This window comes from Falco rusticolus, chromosome 5 (assembly GCF_015220075.1).
Source record: "Falco rusticolus isolate bFalRus1 chromosome 5, bFalRus1.pri, whole genome shotgun sequence".
NCBI lineage: Eukaryota > Metazoa > Chordata > Aves > Falconiformes > Falconidae > Falco > Falco rusticolus.
The window spans coordinates 78,494,109-78,511,823 of NC_051191.1; the positions used below are offsets into that span (position 1 = coordinate 78,494,109).

The window sequence follows — 17,715 nt, forward strand, 5'->3', positions numbered from 1 at the left end:
AATTGCAGGATAGGTGACAAAAATAGATTGGTGGCCTCTGGAGCTGCATTGAAAATGCCATATCCTGGGGTACCAGAGGGCAGCGTCGCTCTTAAAACAAATCTGCAAGTTTGAGAAGCCCTGTGTGGGATCCCTAGGACTTGTTTTCAATGTGGGGCTTTTTTTAATCCATCTTTCAGCATTTTTTTTTGTTCCTGCTACCCTTCTGGCACTCCCCACCCTAAAGTACTTTTCCCTTCTTTCTACTGTTGATTTGGCTATTTAGAAAATACAAAGGTAAAAGGAATTTTGTGTGCGTGTGTGTCCCCAAACAGTCCCTTTTTCTTTAGTATTCTAATGATATTTGCAAGAAATGAATTGGTATGGCAAAATGGGTGTGGGGGAAGGCTTTTTATATATTAAAAACAAACAAACAAACAAAAAACCAAAAAAACCCACAACCAAACAAAAAACCTCCCAAGCTTAAAGTGTTGGAATCGTGATTTTTCCTCCCCTTTTTTTCCTTTATTTTCTTTTTAAGCAGCAAAGAAAATATCCTTTTGGGTGATCTGATCTTTTCTCTTCCCTTTTAGATGTGTATTTTTAGCATTTTGAACACATGTAATGTCCTCAGATATTGCTTACTAAAGCACTTTGAAAATAACTATAGAGGGTGGATGGGATGACTCAGGGGACTGGTAATTGAATACGGAGCCTTTTCACCTCGAAGTCACTAGTTTGAATCCAGCCCAAGTTGCTAGCGACCCAGTGGTTACCCTCAGATAGCTGTTTAGTGGCCTGTCTGAAGTGAGTTGGTGGTCTCAGTCCAGCTTTTCACAAACAGCTGTCCACATCACAGAAACCACCGTCACAGTTAGTACTAATTAGCAGCCTTGTTGGCAGTATCGGTAGGTGAGGCGAAGGACTGAATTAGCCATCAAGCTGTCTTCTGCTGTTAGAGGTGGTCTGTCCGAAGCAGAGCCAAGGCACCCTGCTCTTGGAGCCTTGCAGCAGCTGGGATTTGACGCTGCCTGGATTGTGTGTGCATGTGGATTTTCTCCCTCTGGGGAGACTGCAACTTTTCCTGCTCCCACAATATCAAGCTGTGAGCCATGTCCCCATTTTGGTTTGGTTTTGCTTTGTCCTCTGCAGTTGATTTCTGGGTTCAGGGGCATCTCTGTACCTGGACTTCCCCACGCACCCATTATCAGTCGGATTAATCCCCTAACATCTCTGCTAAATCTACCACAAATAAGATTCTTCACATTTCAGTCCATTCCTTTCACAACGGCAATTGCACCAGTGGTAGCTTGTCAGTTCCAAAAGTCTCCACAGTATCCCCATGATTTTGCAGTCCTCTTTCTGAAGTGTTTTTATATTTTATCTCTGCAAGAAGTTTTGTTCTTTTCTGAAGCTAAACCAAAATGTACTCATTTTGAAAGTGTGAGGATAAAATAGATAATTCTGACCTTTTTTTTTTTTTTTTTTTCAGCTATAAGGTATTTTAAAAGAACCTTGCAATAAATATATTGTATTTTGCGAGTTTTGGAGTATAAACCTTGTGTGTATTCTGAATGGTGCATTAATGCGTTCCAGAGCCCACAGAGGATCCCTCTGCTGGTAGTAAGATTTTGGGTCAATGCATATGTTTTTCTGTGGCAATCCATCTGCAAGACCATGACATTTTTTCACATGTAAAACCAGTTGAAGTAAACATGGTTTACACCATTTTAAACTGTAGGCAATTCAAGTACAAAATTAAAAAAAAAAAAAAAAAACAAATGCAAAAGCCAAAATGGAAGGTAACAATAGTGACCTTGTAAGTTTTTGTTCTCTAACCGGAGAAATAACTAGAGCACAAATAGAAACAACATGGATTTTTAAGCTTTTGATTCCTGGTATTGGTAAAAGGGTAAGGAAGAATCTGCATAACAGGAGATTGATATATTGCCTTTTGAGGAGGACGACAAGGTTGCAGCTTTTGGAATCTGTGGTTTAGGTTACGGGTAGCATCATGGTGCACACTTTGGAGTAACTAGTTAGGCTGACTACTATTTCATCATTTCTCGTCATGCACTGATAGTTGATTAGGTCAGACTTTGCTGGGACAGAATGTATTTTGTGTGTCTCTGGAATATGGTTCTTTTTAGCCAGCAGGAGGGTACGAGGAGGCAGGTGGCAGAGCAGCACGCTAACTGGGAACAGCACAACTGGAGGCAAAGGGAAGCCTAGCTCAGGGTTTTCTCTTCTGTTTTAGGCAAGCTCAGGAAATTAGCTCTTTTGAGCTGATTGGAAGGGTCTACAAGGAGAATCCCAGACTGGTTATCTTGAGCAGTCCAGAAAAAAGCGGCAAAAGTGGTTGTTGTTTGCAAGTTGGAAACAGTGAATGAAGCCAAGAAGGTGTTTGGCGTGCCCTGCCTCAGTTGTGGAAACAGATGTATAACCAGTCAGGAGCTGGCAGTGGTAGAACATTCCCTTTTTAAAGCTCAGGCAGGAAGGAGGGCTGCACACAACGCTGCCCTGAAAACGTGTCTTTGAGTCAGTCAAAGTAGAAGTACTGGAAGTCTGGAGGAGATGAAGTCTTCTAAATAACGATGGTTTTATGGGGGAGGTCATGCTCTCCTCTCAGGAAGGAAGGAGATGGAAAGAACTGAAGTGGAAACAGTTAGCAAGGTCAGTGTGCCTTGTTGTCGCAAGAGTGGCAGGAAGGCCCCCAGACAAACCGAAGCCCCAGGAGTGAGGCAGTCGCTGTTTCTTCCTGCTCACGTCCAGCTCTTGTTCCAGCTCTTGTTCAAGGCGTTTCCAAATACGGGTCAGGAGCCGAGCACTGCAACCGCAAGATGACAGTGCAATGCCGTTAAAACCAAGACTCCTTTTTCCTTCTGCTTAAAATAATCTATGTCCAGCCATGAACCAGAGCGCCTACATAACCTGCCGTGCTCTGAAATAGACTGACAGAAACATATACAAATCCTCCTGAAAAAATAAATGATGAAAAAAGCTTTAGCCGGCAGTTCCAGAGGAAGAATGATTAGCAAGTTGCACTGTTGAGTTAACGTGATTTTAATCGTGCTGCTTGTTGATCTCAAGGGGGAAAATGCCACAATGTGTCTCTTGTGTGAACACGAGGCACACAGAAATCACCCAGCAGAAGGCATTTTTGCATAATGGTACCAGTAAAAACAAAAAAGGAAAAGGGAACATGGAGCAGAATTTCCTGGCTAATACGAGTTAGCCTGAGATCAGTGGAGCTTTACTAATCTACCCCAGCAAAAGGCCTACCTTGTCACGCACACCCTCAAAGCCCCCTTCCCTTTAGCTTGCCAGTGTTACAGCAGCAGTGTGCCATGGAGATGCCTCATGGAAGGAAAAAGCAAACCAACGTGTGATAGTGAGGAAAAGAAGGAAAGAACAATTTTAGCGTATAAGGTTAAGGAAGTGCTGTCAGGGCGGGATCAGCTTTGAGTTTGCCGGTACATGGGCCCACTTCCACTTTGTATGAACTTTTAAATATTTGGTAAACCTTTCAGTGATGTTTTGATTTCAAAAGCTGTATGGTACCCTAAATGTCCATAGCCAACAATGAAACCAATAAATTCAGGGGTCAGTCTTTAAAGTTCAGAGCTTCAAACGCTACCACTAGTGCATTATTCATGGATTTGTTTTTTCCCTTTGATATCTCTCTATGGTGTGATCTATATAGCAGAAAATAACCCACATCTGTCTGTTTACACCACCCTGGAAATTACTGTGGGCAACCAAAAAAAGTCAACCACAAATAACTGCTGGGCTACCAACAAACATAGTATCTGGAGCGCCTCCACCCACCTGCCATTGGGCAGATTTCTAAGTCTTACTTGAAAATGGGAAAAATCATATTGGAGTGAGGGGGTGAAATAGAGGGAGGTCTGGGGGAAAGGCCTAGTTTGAAAAACTAGTGTGAAATTAGCAAAACTAGTATAGGATATATATTTAAAAAACAAAAAATGGAGTAGGTTACATATGGGCCCTGAGATGAGCATTACATCATGACATGGTGCATCTCATTGAATCAGATCATTTGACTCATTGTGGGGTTTGGGACTGAACCCTTTCGTGCTAAGAGTGGGCAGGTTCTTCTGAACTGCATCTGGAGAAAAGGTGGATGGAAAGTATCCTGTAAACCATTTTGAAAATTCAGGAAAAATTCTCCAATGGGATGCTGGGATAGGCTTTAAATCTTAGTTTTGTCCTAGCCAGCGGGGGCTGTGAGGTCATTCTTGCTCTAACTCTGGGGTCTCTTTACATTATTGTGGGTCTCCAAGAGTTACACTTGCCATTGGTTTGGAAAGCTCAACACATCCAATGATGGATTCCTAACCAAGGCCTTAATTTGCCCAGATTATTTGTTTTTTAATGCATGTTTCTGAACTAAAGCATTTGGGTAGCCTTCTCAAAATCAATGGAAGGAGTTATATACTTAAAAGTGGGCCTCCACCAAGCTGAATCTCATCCTATGACTCTCTGCCTCCTTGAGAAGTATTGAAAATTTTCTGATCTCTTAAGTTGATCCTGCATCGTGCTACTTGATATGCAACGTTCAGTGAGCTCTTCACTCTGCTTTGACTGTTACTTATCTTGCACTAGTATTCAATCAGATGTTGCACTTATACTTCATACATAAGTAAAAAAAATGTCATAGTGCAGATGGTACAGAGATTTAATTGTCTGTAAATAGTTTTTCAATCAGGTGTTGTGTCTATTTTTGAGCCTTTAATTCTTGGTGAGGTGATGTCTCCCTGATGCAGATCATCTTATGTACTGGAGTACACAGCACTCATATTTACTTGTCCCCTTGGAAGTTTGATACTCTTAACAGCTTTTCTTTCCTGCATCTGGATAACAGTTTTTCCCTTCTAGCTGTGTTCGATTTTCTGAGGAATACTACTTGTTTTTTTTTTTAAGTAGCATGTCATAATCATTTTTTATGAGGCGGCATTAACATCTGCTAGGATCTCATAGCTAGGTGGCAATACTCTCCACATCCTGGACCCCTTAAAAAATATAAATTAAGTTTATTGTAAAAGTTTTTTTTTTAATCTAATGGGTGTTTTTAATCTTTCTCTTAAATCAGAAACTTTAAAACTTTTTTCTTAAATCACTTAACTTCCAATTTATTCATGTAATCTGAAAGTCTAACAAAGTTTCGGATTTGGGGTGCCTTTTTGGCTCTTCCTGACTTTTTCTCTCATTCTGTTTATCCTTACAGCCACAATTCTTCCATTCCGTGCAAATTAGAGGTAGTGCTGGGGTCCCTGGCAAGTTCCCAATACAGGTCTCAGATGACTTAAACCCTTCCCATGGGTACATCGACACATTATTGAGCAATTAAATTCTCTTGTGGCAGTCATCTGTGGAATAAGTAAACTCCCTCTATTAGCCACACAATGATAACATGCACCATAAACGCATGCTTGGCCTCCATTGTGTCAACAAGTAGTTACATTCTCCAAGGAAGAAATGCGAATATAATTCTAAAACTACACTAATAAACAGGTTTGGTTTATTACTTGTTTCTACCTTGAATGGCAAGATTAAATTCAATTTAAAAGATTATCATAAAATGAGAAGGCATACAGGTAAGCATGAAGTTATTATTTATTCATAGTAAATATATTATTAATAATTTGGGGTTGGAAGGTGGAAAGGGAGGCCAAAAGAGGAGAGTGATTTACATTTAGATTTTTTTTTCCACTGACGACATAAAAGCTAGTTGTAAAGATAATTTTCTCATCAATAACTTCTGCAAGACTGTGACGTACATTACCAATCACTCGTGGAGCTGCTTGCACAAGCAGAATATTTATGCAACAAGACGTCAAGTAACACGCTCTTGAAAATCAGGAGATTTCTGATTATGCAGTGTAGTGTACAGTTAGTGTTGTAACTAGTGAGTTTGCTGTTTGGGTTCTTTTTGTCCTTTCCTCCTTTTCAAAAACATGTATGTAAATGTTTTGTAAAACTTTGAAAACTTCCAAGGGCAGAGTGTATCTAAAAAGGTGACCTAACTTTCTGAGTGCCCTTTAATCACATACACTAGCTATCATTAACCAGGTAGCCTGTGCTTGAATGCTTTCTTCAGCCTTCATGTGTCTGTGGGTCATTCAGTGATGTCATTGAGACTTATCACCCTCATGGATATGGTATTTTAATTTGCTACACTGTGAAACTCCTTCCAGTGATGCCTGCCTAATGCAAAGCCTGCCTTCCTATACACATTCAAGATGGGACAAGGTCAGCAAGCAAAAAAAACCAAACAAACAAAAAAAAAAAAAAAACACCAAAAAAAAACCCAACAGAAAGTGTTTTTACAAGGGAGGGAATTGGGAAGGTTTTAAAGCTTCATACTGTCCTCAGATAAATTTAATGGCCACCAGCTGGGTTGGGACCTCAGAAAGTGAGAAGCCAAACTCTTTCCTGCCTGGCTCACCCTGCAGATGGAGGTGGGCAGCACTGGGTGTCCTGCACGCAAGACCAGTCAGGGGTTGCTTCCCATGGATCTTACATTCTGGCTGGAGACAGAGCACAGATCCCCGTGTGCATTTCAAGGTTTTAAAACATTATTCAGTCTGGATGAATTGACTACCCTTTTCTTTGTCATCAGAGAATATTTATGACCATTGAAGCAAGGCTGAGTTCCTGGAGACGGGATAACGCGTGGCTTTATGCTGCCAGACAGAGAGTTCCTTTTGGTGGTCACACCAATGTTTTTTCATACTCCCACGGACACCGCAACTTTTTTGGATAAGGAAGAAGATGATGGAACACAGATGAGGGAAAGAAATGGCCTCAGAGAACTTGGATACGTGGGGGTATTTTTACCCTTTGGGGTTTTTTCTTCCTGAATTTCAATGAGTGACTTATTGGAAACTTGTTTGGGTTTGAAGTGTTTTGTTCTTGTTCCGCACACACAAAACTGTTTTGGGTTGTTTTGTTTGTCTTTGTTTATAATGCAGCTGAGATAGGGTGACTTGATATTTTTAAAATAGAAAACTGATGCCTTCTGAGGGAATGGGGGGAACAGAGGAGGACTTTACTAGCTGAAAACATGGGTCATGCCAAGGACAACTTGTTGCTGTGAAGGATGTGTTGGAGATGGGGCGGGAGCATTGTGTGGAAGCTGGTTATGGAGGGAAGAGTAGTGCTGCTTCTCCTTGAATGCACAATCCACTGAGTATTCTCCAAATGCTGGATCCCAAGGGTTCCTTCACCATGGTGACTTACCTAGTTTTATTTATTAATGTTTTTTCTCTCTTTTAAGGCAAATTCTAGATCAAACTGTTCCAGCCCACAACATTAGCAACTATCAGGCACCGAATGCCAAACAGATACCTTCTGTTTCATTCACTGCTGTCCTGCTGTCTCCTATCACTCCCTAAAAAAACCCAACCAAACAAAAAAACTTATAAAAATAATCCTGTCTTATTGCTGAGGTAACAAAGTTCATGAGATTACAAATCCAGTTTTTTGAATTTCTAAGCAGGAGAAGCCTCACAGAAAATGTTTAGCATCTTGTCCTTTCTCATTGTAATAATTACGAGAGCCTATGAGGAGCTATGAGTTTAGGGGTGTGCTCTTTTGGAGCCTGCTACACATGGGAGGCTGCCCAGTGCACCCAGGGGTAATAGCAAATTGTCAGAAATAAATTGTCAGATGTGCTGTGGAACAGGAGGATAATATGGTAATGACAGAGCGTCTTCCAGGGGTTACCAATCAAATTAACAGCATGAATCTCCACACGAGACCTGTTTGTTTCCATTTTACGTTTGTCAGGAAGATCACAGTCCTGTTTTCCATGTTGTGTAACTAAATTCATAGGTAGCACAAGTAAGGTATTCTATTTTTTCAAAGTGTTCACCTTTGGGATAACTCCATAGTTTGAAATGAATGTTTCCTGGGCATTTCTATATCTGTAATATAAAGAATATGGTGAATGCTATGATAGTGGAAGGCGTAGCTCAAATATTTGCAAATGATCACTGTAAGGTAAGTCTCTTTGATGATAATCCTCTTTTCCTTATCTGCTGTCGTTACCATTCCACAGCTTCCTCACATTTCTATGAAGGCTGATCAAACTGGAGGCAGGGACCAGAAATTATTTGTAGTATTTAAATAAACTCCATTGTTCCGAGGTTTCTGAGTAACAAAATTGCAATGGTGCTGGTGGGGTTCAAATACAGATTCAGATAGGCTTTGCCAGCTCCTGCTGGTGGACAGGGAGAGAAAGAAGATGGCATTGGTTTTGCCTATCTATTTTCAGCTAATTTTGATTTTGTTGTTCAGAAATAATTGAGATTTCACATAGTTTTAGAAGTTTAGCAAAGGTACACTTTGTGCAGATTCACTTCAAACATCAGCAGGCGCTGAGAAAGCGAAGCAATAATGTTGGACAGGGCAGTATTACAGTCATTCTTTCTACCACTTCCTTTTGACCTGATGTAAACAAATGCATGTTTTTATGTTCTTTCCCTTGGAAAATGGAGAACACTGAAGTCAAATGATCAATATGTGGTTTTTCCATGGTTACTTGGGAAACTTCATCCCAAAAGTCTTTTTTAATCACAAGTTGTCTGGCATCCATTGACAGGATCCAGCTTTTCCTTTTTGGTCCACTGTAAATTATGGAATCTGGATAACAGGAACAAATCTGGATGAACTGGTTTATGGAACAATAAATCCAGGTATGTGTCTTCGTGAAAACTAGGGAATTTTTAAAAGAGGAATCATTGCTGGTTTTAAAATGGTGATTAATTTTAAATTTTCTGTGCACTGTAGACTTCCATACAAATATTTTTCATGTTTGTTTCATTTTTTCTCTGAGTTGTTTTAGCAAATTTGTAGAAGCTGGATTTGATGGCTTCCAAACCACCATGGTTTCTTTTCACCTAGCAAGAACCTGAGGTAGTCCACACGTGAACACAAGGTGCAGCGAGCCAGTTTGTGGTGATTGGTGCCAGGACACAATGGTATGCAATTCCTGGATTGTATTTCTGGTGTGAGCTTTGCAGCTGTAGGCAAATCACATCAGAAAGGCTTTTGAAGACACGCGTCATATTTAATTCCCATTGACACGCAGTAACTTGAAGTGGTTAACAGCTGGTTGTATTTTTCTGAATCCCTCCCATAGAGTCTTACAGTTTCCATGTTCTCAGTTATCCCAAATAAAGGTAAACACTTTGGGATTTTCTTTCCTGGAATTTAAATTCTGCAGAAATGTATTTGTAGAAGTGACATTTACTGCATTGGTCCCTCCCAACAGCAGTGGCAGCTCAGAGCTGGCTGGATGAAGCTGCTGGGCACCAGGGTGAGCGTGGACCTCCCAGACCAGAAAGGGGCTTCTGAACCACAAGTACCTTCAAGACACTAATGAACAGAGACAACTCACGTACTACACTTGGCTCAGCAGCTCTGCTGCCGGATTTGCAGGTTTAGCAAATAGATTGTGAAGCAGATTGTGCTCAAGGGGGTGGGAGGAGGTGGGATGTCTGTGGCGGTGTGCTTCTGGGACTGTGAGGGGAGGGCTGTCAGTGCTGTGTGTCTGGGAACGATGGTGGAAGGAGCTCCTGGACCTCCATCCAGGTTTGAGGTGGGGGTAGGGCTTGTGAGACCGAACATGGGTGTTATTGAAGATAAGAGCTGGTGTTTCCTAATGGTTTCAAGAGCTCAGTTAACAGGTTGTGGTGAGGGCAAGCAATATGTACAGGTACAAAATAATAATACAAGTTGGAAGACACAAATGTCTTGTGGTTCAGACAACGGATAGGAATCAGGAGTTCTCGGATCAGGTTCTGACTTTGCCACAGATTTCCTGTGTTCCTTTCAGCCAGCCGCTTAATCTCTGCATCCACCATCTGTGAAACAGCAAGGCTTGGAACAGTTTGTGTCTCTGAAAGCATGTATCTAATTTAGCTGTTATTATGAAAGTTAAATATTAAGGAACTGTTACATTATTGTAGGATAAAACCATGCCACATGTATTTTCACTGTGAACTTTGTTCTTTCACTCTTTACATTGTTTTTCAGGAAAAACGATGTTTTCACTACATAAAAGTAAGCAGAAAGTCATTATACATGCCATGAGAGCTATACTTGTAGATCTGATGTCTGAGACTAAAAGAAGAGATGCACATTAATTGTCACTGGAAAGATTTCAGAGCTGATGGTTCAGTAAAATGAAGCACAGGTCTGGACATTGAAAGTAAACAAATAACATCAGGTCTGTAGAGATCAGTATGCCAAAGCTGTTCGAAAAGTTGCATAGCTTGTGTCTAAATGTAGACACTCCTCATCCACTTGTCAACAGGCATGCTGCCCTGAATTCTTTGTTCAAATTTCCATTAATATTCTGTGTCAGAGAAGGGAAATAACTTAGATAAGATCAATTTTCAAACATGTTTCTTCAGGAAGGAACTAAAGAGCAATCCTGAAAACTACCTTCTGGAATGTAAAAATTCTGATCTTTGGGGAAATAAAGGATCTGCTGTGTGAGATGAAAAATGTCAATGCATTTGGAGGACAAGTGAGTTTGTTTGCCAAACTTGACTTATTTGCAAACTTCAAGTCTGTCTTTTAATGTGTGTAGTCGGTTTGTGAGGAGGTGCTTCCAGATGTGGGAAGCCTGGATAAATGCCAAAGCAATTTACACAATTCACATTACAAAACACGGAACCTTCCTGTGCTGGCTGGCAATTTGTCTGTGCAGGGGAGATGATGACAGACGCTTTTGAAAAGATCAGTATGGGTTTAATTCTATTTTTCAGTATTCATTAATGCTATGGGAAGTGGTAATTGCCTAGTTGAAGACTGGAGTAGTTTATCTACCCAGCAGAGCTGAAGGGACGTCTGTTGTACAATTACATATACCTAAGCTGGCAGGGAAGAAGGCGAATAGTGGCCATACACGTGCCATTCAAAACCAGCATTTTGACCAAGCCAACTCAATCAGTGTCTCTGTTCCAACCGATAAGAAATTTCACAGCATAAAGGCAGCCTCCAAGGGATGTAACCCAAAAGGCACGTCTCTACTCGCCTCCCTCTCCCAGCCCTAACCTAGCAGTGCAAGCTGGTAATAATGACCCGTAGCCTCTTACAGAATTTCAAATATTTTACCTGTGTTGTGTCTACATTGTCACATGCACTGATGTGTCATCCCTGAAGCATTTGTATTGCCATATTAGGTACCCTGTCTCAACTATCTCTGCTTGCTCTATGGAATTTTTTGCTGTGAAATACTCTTTAGAAAAAGGCATCACCTTTTTTTCTCCACTGAGTGTACACTATGGTCCACAGATTGTTTCAGACTGGTCATGAACAACTCCAGAGCAATGCTTTTGGGAGCTTTTGCTCCAAGATCTATCATGTATGTATCTTTCCAAAAACTCCAGAAAGCATGCCCAGAACCATTGAATCCGGGAGGTATTCAGTTGGAAAATCATTCACCTTTAGTGGAAAAAAATCATCCGTATTCTTTGGATGGCCTTTTGTAATGCAGGGACTGTTACAAACCTCAAAACCAGAAAGCTCCTTCAGCTTCTGAAACGGCTGCAGATTTGCACAGTTGTATTCTGGGATGGTTTGGCACAGCTTTAGCAATGCAGAGCCTTGCTCCAAGGCGTCTTTCTATCCCTGCCTTGCCCTGCTTGTCTGCTGGGATAGATATGTTTGGTGATGTCTTGAACCTACCATGAATTACTTGTGTGCTATGCTGCAGTAGAATCTTCCGCGACCTCTGTTACGTTACTTTTGCTAATAGAGGTTATATTTTATATCACTGGCATCAAATCATAGCAGATCTGGCTGCTGCTTGTATCATTCTGTGCATACTTTAATCTCTGGTCTAAAATGCTTGGGATTTTTTCTCTTTGTTTCTGTGAAAACGTCAGGAAGAAAACGCTTCAAAAGGAGGCATAGTTTGAAACTAATTAAATTAAAAACTTCAGATGGAGGTCTGCTGCACCTCAGGTCTCCACTTGCAGTTGTGCAGTCAGAGCCTTTTAGCCACCCAGAGCCCTGTAACAGCAGATAGGGCATGGAGGTCCCCCCATGCAGGAATCCCATTGCCAGGAGCAACTTGCTTGGTGCAGTAACCTTCCAAAGAAGTAGCAAAAGCCACTGCTTGGAAGGGCTGACTAGACTTTATGCAGTAGTAGTGTAATACAGTTTGGGAAAACATGTTGTAACGGACCATGTATGATCTGATAGATCCTTTCTACCTGTTTTCTCTGATGTATATGCTGAACCTAAAGTACCGTATGACACTAAATCCACACTATAAGGCAAAAGGCTTCATTTTACGTTATACCCATTCAAAGATCAAACAAATTCTGTGCCTGATAGTGTCTCTGACAGTGGAAGGCAACAGAATATTTTAATTAAAAACCTAAATCAAGGCACTAATAATACATGTTATCTCACCAAAACCACAGTCGTCTTCCCTGCAGCTACAGGATTTGCCAAAAAAATAAAAATCCGTAGAATAATGGATTAAAGATGCTTTCCAGCCTGAAAGCTTTAGACAATACGTTACCAAAATATGATTCTCAACAGGAATATTGTGAGGAGCATCATCATTTAGAAACCTAGCCAGCAGGCATCAGATTAATCTTTTTGTTTTCCTTTTTTTTTTTTTTTTTTTAAACATTGCAGGCTGGCAGTGCTATTCTCCAGATGTACCATTTGGCACATTAAGCAATTCTTTTCTTAGAAGGGGAACCTATGGTTTTGCCATGTAATGCAAAACACCAATGGAATCACTACATAAGCAAAATGCCAGTAATGGTATAGTGGTCCAGCCACAAACATTGGTATGTTAATTTTGTTTTATTTTTCCCAGTGTGTCATCTGTAGTACTGTATTTTGTATCAGGACTATGGCTGAGCTGTTTAGTATCAGATTTTAAAGTGTTTTCAGTGAGAGACTTAAGCTAGGAAACTAATGGGTTGGATGCTTTTTTTTTTAAAAAAAAAAAAAAAAGGGGGGGGGCGGAGCTGGGGGGAAGCTGTACTTAATATGGATCTAACTATCATTTCAGCCTGATTTTAGAGACCAGGCCAGATTTTCCTCTCAATTATAGCTGTTTAACCTTTCAGCTGCTTGCATGCACTTTTGATAATGGTATGCAAGTACATTGGAAAGCAACTAGTTTACGCTGAGGCTGTGGCTTTAACTTGCCATTGCTTCTTAAAACTATGCCTTCAAATAAAATTCTGATTTTTTTGTAAGTAAGATGATGAAAATAATTATAGTATATTTAGTTTGTATATGGAAAGCAGTTACTGGCCTCTCAATCCTCTGTGCTGTATTGGTTCTCTAATGGATCATCAGATTGTACAGTCATTGCAAATGCAGCTTACTTTCTGAATGTATTCTACACTAGTGACGTTGTATGGAAAGGAAAAAAGCTGCAAAAAGTTATGTTTTCAGTTCCTTTGTTTTTCTGGCAGCAGTAGAAGTGGGGAGAGGTTACATACTGATGGGGTTTTGTCTATCAATCCCTCTGTTTTTGCATCCAGAAGCAGAACACAAGTTGTTCCTTTTTTTGTTTAACTTTTCTAGATGAGAATGGAATTTAACCTACATTTTCCTCTGTAGACCATGTGGAGGGCCATCCAAGATGAGGGCTTGTTTGTGCTGAGTGCCGTTCATATGTGTTGCAAGGCAACCCTTGCCTAGGCGTGCTTCAGTCTTGAATGAGTAGGAGAAAAAGTTGACGGAAGGAGGACAAACAAAGGTAGGCACCCAAGGATGGTGATTTGCCCAGGACCACGAAGCAGATCAGCAGGAATATGATCTCTTTTTTTTTTCCTTTTTTCCCCCGTAATACTTAAGATTGCTGGAAGCTGAGAAGGAATATCTCAAGGAGGATTGTTTTATTCTTGCTGTGTTTCTCATACACCTACCCATGCTGCTCGATACCATCAGAGGCAGGATATCGGGTAGGCCAGTTGTTTGATCTAACCTGGCATGCTTTTATATAGTAGTTCCCTAAGATGGGATCTGTTTTCTCACCCACCTTATGTCAAGTAATCACGGAGCAAGTTCCCTTTTCCTATCGCCTTTGCCCTGCTGTAATGCTTCTGATGCCGTTAGTCTTGTTTACATGTCTTGTAAGAGAATTGGGCCGTGCTCTCTCACCAGCCAGCCACAAAACATGGCAGATGACAGGCTGAATTCCAAGAAGTGAGTGCATGCCCTGCACTCCTGTGGCGATCCTGCTTCTTGCCACATTAAACCAGTCCTGGGTGCCTGTGAAGGTTCTGAGTTCCCCAGCTGCTTCAGGTAAGGACCTTTGGGCTGGTCTTTAGGACGCACTCTCCAGATGATCATTTAGAGACTCAGGATGGTAAGAAATGCTTTTTCACCTTGCGCAAATGGTGACAGCATGACTGTGATTTCTTTGTCTTGCAAGTGAAGGACAGCAAATGAGCAAGGACTCCTCGCTTCCCTCTGCTACTGCACACTGACTCTTTATGTGCAGTGCAGAGAATTTCTTCCCATTGATAGCCTTAGCCTTTGTCCTGTCTGAAGATTTTTGACGAATCTCTGCAGTTCACACAGAACATTTTATTTTCAGTTCCCTATATGAGGGGGGGCAGCACTTCCCATGGGACCGTAGCCACAAACAGCAGGACACCTTACCTTCCCCCAGCCTTGGGGCCAAGGGAGAAAAAGGAGACTGGCTACACAAATAACAAATTCTTCCGTGGCAGGGTTGATCCTTGCACTGGGGGAAAGGTTGTCCCCTTGGGGAGAGAGCTGCAACATTCTGCCCAGCCTGACTCCTGGCTTGGGTTCCCTAGTATGTTTCTGTTTGTTATAACAAATATCCTGTAATTCAAGCTCTCTGTAGGTGGGGTCAGACTCTGCTTTGCAGAGTTTCGGTAGATAGCAGGTATCTTTCTATTTAATATGACAGGTGTTTAGGTTGTAACTGGCTCCTGCCATTCACCGTAAATCTCACCTTTCCTCCTCCCAGGTTAAATATGTCCGTTCTGGCTCTTGCCTGTCCACGCAGCCTGAAAATGACGGCTCCTGACTACCCACACAGAAAAAGCAGTGGGAGATCAACAGTGAAACAGAGCGGGTTTTGTCCAAGTTTCTGCTTAGATTAGGTTGTGTGTCCTTTCCGGTTTGATTAACTACATAATTAATAATGGCCAGGTGTGGCAGGGTAGGCACTTTATTCTGGCTCTTTTTTCCTGTCCCATGAATGCTGGGAAAGAATGCAAGGAAGGCAGTACTTGGTTGTGAGAACGCTTTCCCTCTCCTGTTGGTTCCATTCCTAAAATCTCTCACGTTTTCAACCCTCAGGAAGAGGAACAAGCAAAATTCCATTGTTTCTCTTCAGGCCTGTGAAGGCTAAAGGCCAGAGGATTTCGGAAAGGAAGCTAATCCTCACTCCTGGTCAGCTGCAGGAATGAAAAGGACAATGCTAATGCTGTGCCCTGGTTTTGCTTTTTCTATTTCCTTTTTTTCTTTTCTCTTTGAAGCAAACGACCCAGGGCAAAACAGGGTTGTGAAGGTTTACAACTGCTTTTGGAGTTGAAGTGGAGAGAGTCACCACCGTGTTGCCGTGAGCTCTGCCACACTGATAGAGCATGGGGCAAATGGGATACGTGCTCAAGGTAAATGACTTTCTAAAAAGCTACTAGGTAAATGTTTCAGTTCATATGCAGGCTCTTCACACTCCCATTAATGTTGCAGGAAGTGATCCCCTCCCAAATGTAGAGTGCCTGTGGTGGGGGGATTAAGGTAGGTTGAGATATTACTATGGGTCTGTTTCTTCTTTGAAGCAAATATATTAAATAAAGTTAAAATTTGAATTGGCATGTGAATGTAACTCAAACCACTGGTGCTACTTTACTCACCAGAATGCTATGAGCAAGAGTGTGTTCATGAAAGAAATGTTGATTAGGCAATCAACCTGTGTAAGACTTTTCCCTGTGGCACACCATCTACTCTTCATATTTGCTGTATTTTCATAAGACTTAGGTAACTGAACTTGCATACTCTCCATTCCAAAATCCATTCCATCTTTTAAATACTTTTCAGTCAGAGGTGGCTTTTCATGCCTGGCTGTCATCCAAATTGCATGCTGAAGGCATTTTTGAGGAAACTTGAAGTTTTAGAGTGTTAATAAAGTGCTGTTGCCTGCTAAAATAAAACCAGAGTGGTTCAACATTAGTGCTAAAGAGTATGTAAACAGTAGAGGCTGAAATGTTTTAAAATTACTTTTATTTGTTTGGACATCACCTTGTGCTCAAGGTATGTTGGTTGATATTTCATGAGCTATTTTAGTAAAGACTATTAAAAATTATTCATTGCCATATGCTGAATATGTCAAGCTTCTCTTCTGCTGCTATTTGTATGTTAGAGGATTCTTCTATAGTCATACAAAATCATGTATTATGTTATTTTCCTTCAAAATCTTCCTTGAGCCTGCACTGCAAGAATGCCTAAAAAGAAAGTTTTGTCTACAGCTTGGTAGGTAGTACTACCTGAAGATACTTTCACAAGGCTGTTCTCTTCCTTTGTCCTTCTGCATCTTTTGTCCTTTACCTGTCTGCCTGAATCAAAATCTTCTCTCTTAACCTCTTTATTTGGAAATTCTCTGAGGCAAGAACTAAATTTATTTTCTAGGTGCATGCAGCACCTAGATCTTTGTCCATAATTAATGCTTACTCTATACATCCTACAGCATATGGTACTTCCTAAAAAGAACAAGTCCTTTCCTTAAGAGGAGTTAGGTTAGTCTTTTATAAGGTTAGTCTTTTAGGTTAGTAATTTATTTTCTGTTATAGCTTTGGCACCAAAGCAGTAGTCTCTTTATATGAGGTTTCACCTGGAAGAAGAGACGGCAAGCTGATTGACAGGACAGGGCTTTCCCCTTTACCGCTGCCCCACACTCTCCCACATGCTTTTGTCCAAAAAACCTTGGGGCTCTGGGTACAGTGTGCAAAATGAGGCCGTCGGTGCTTTGTCCTCCTGAGTTCACTGGGATTATGGTAGGCCATTTCATGGAGACTAGTACAGATCAAGAGGAAAATGATTCTGGGGCTGATGCCTGACCCACTCCAGTGGGTACATTTTAATTATCATTGCGTTCATAAACATTTCGGGTTTACATGATTCACTGACAAGTATTGTGCTAGTATGTTGTTGCTTTCCAGGAAACATGAGGAAGAACAACAAGAAGACTGGGAGAAGTGGTTGGACTCAATGTAAAGGGTCTTTTCCGACATTTCTATGCATGAAAACTTTAAAGGCTTTTCATGTATTAGCAAGGAAACTGGATTCCAATAACATCAAGACAACGCTTACCGCTTTGAAAAGATGCCTTGAAGAGCATGTAAAATTAAATTTTACATCAGTTTTAATATTCTTTCATACTACCAGCCTCCACTTTAATATCAAAAACAACTATTGAGTGAGGTTGGATTTGATGTAAAGAATAGCATTATGTCATCAGAAAGGAAGGTGCTGCTTAACCACTAAAATATTTTAAAAATATTTTTCTGAGTGGATTTATTACTAATTATACTATATAAATTTAAGAGTGGAAATTTGGTTTCTCCATCACCGTAACTTGCATGTCTAATATTTTGCAGTGAGCTTTGGAGTGCAGCCGAAGTGCAACTCTCCCTGGAAAATTGTTGTTAATATAATCCCATTTTCTAGTTAAACTTTTCAAATGAAATG

At 40.9% G+C, this 17,715-nt stretch overlaps 1 long non-coding RNA gene across 2 annotated transcripts; it reads left to right on the forward strand.

The window, feature by feature from the left end:
- The first annotated feature begins 8,796 nt into the window (after positions 1-8,796).
- Positions 8,797-16,524, forward strand: LOC119149484. Of its 2 annotated transcripts, XR_005104719.1 has the most exons (5): positions 8,797-8,984; positions 12,664-12,821; positions 13,609-13,747; positions 13,846-13,952; positions 15,507-16,524. It is a non-coding gene; the product is annotated as an uncharacterized LOC119149484 (long non-coding RNA). The 2 variants fall into 2 exon arrangements; XR_005104718.1 differs by having other exon boundaries at positions 13,846-16,524.
- The last annotated feature ends 1,191 nt before the right edge of the window (positions 16,525-17,715 follow it).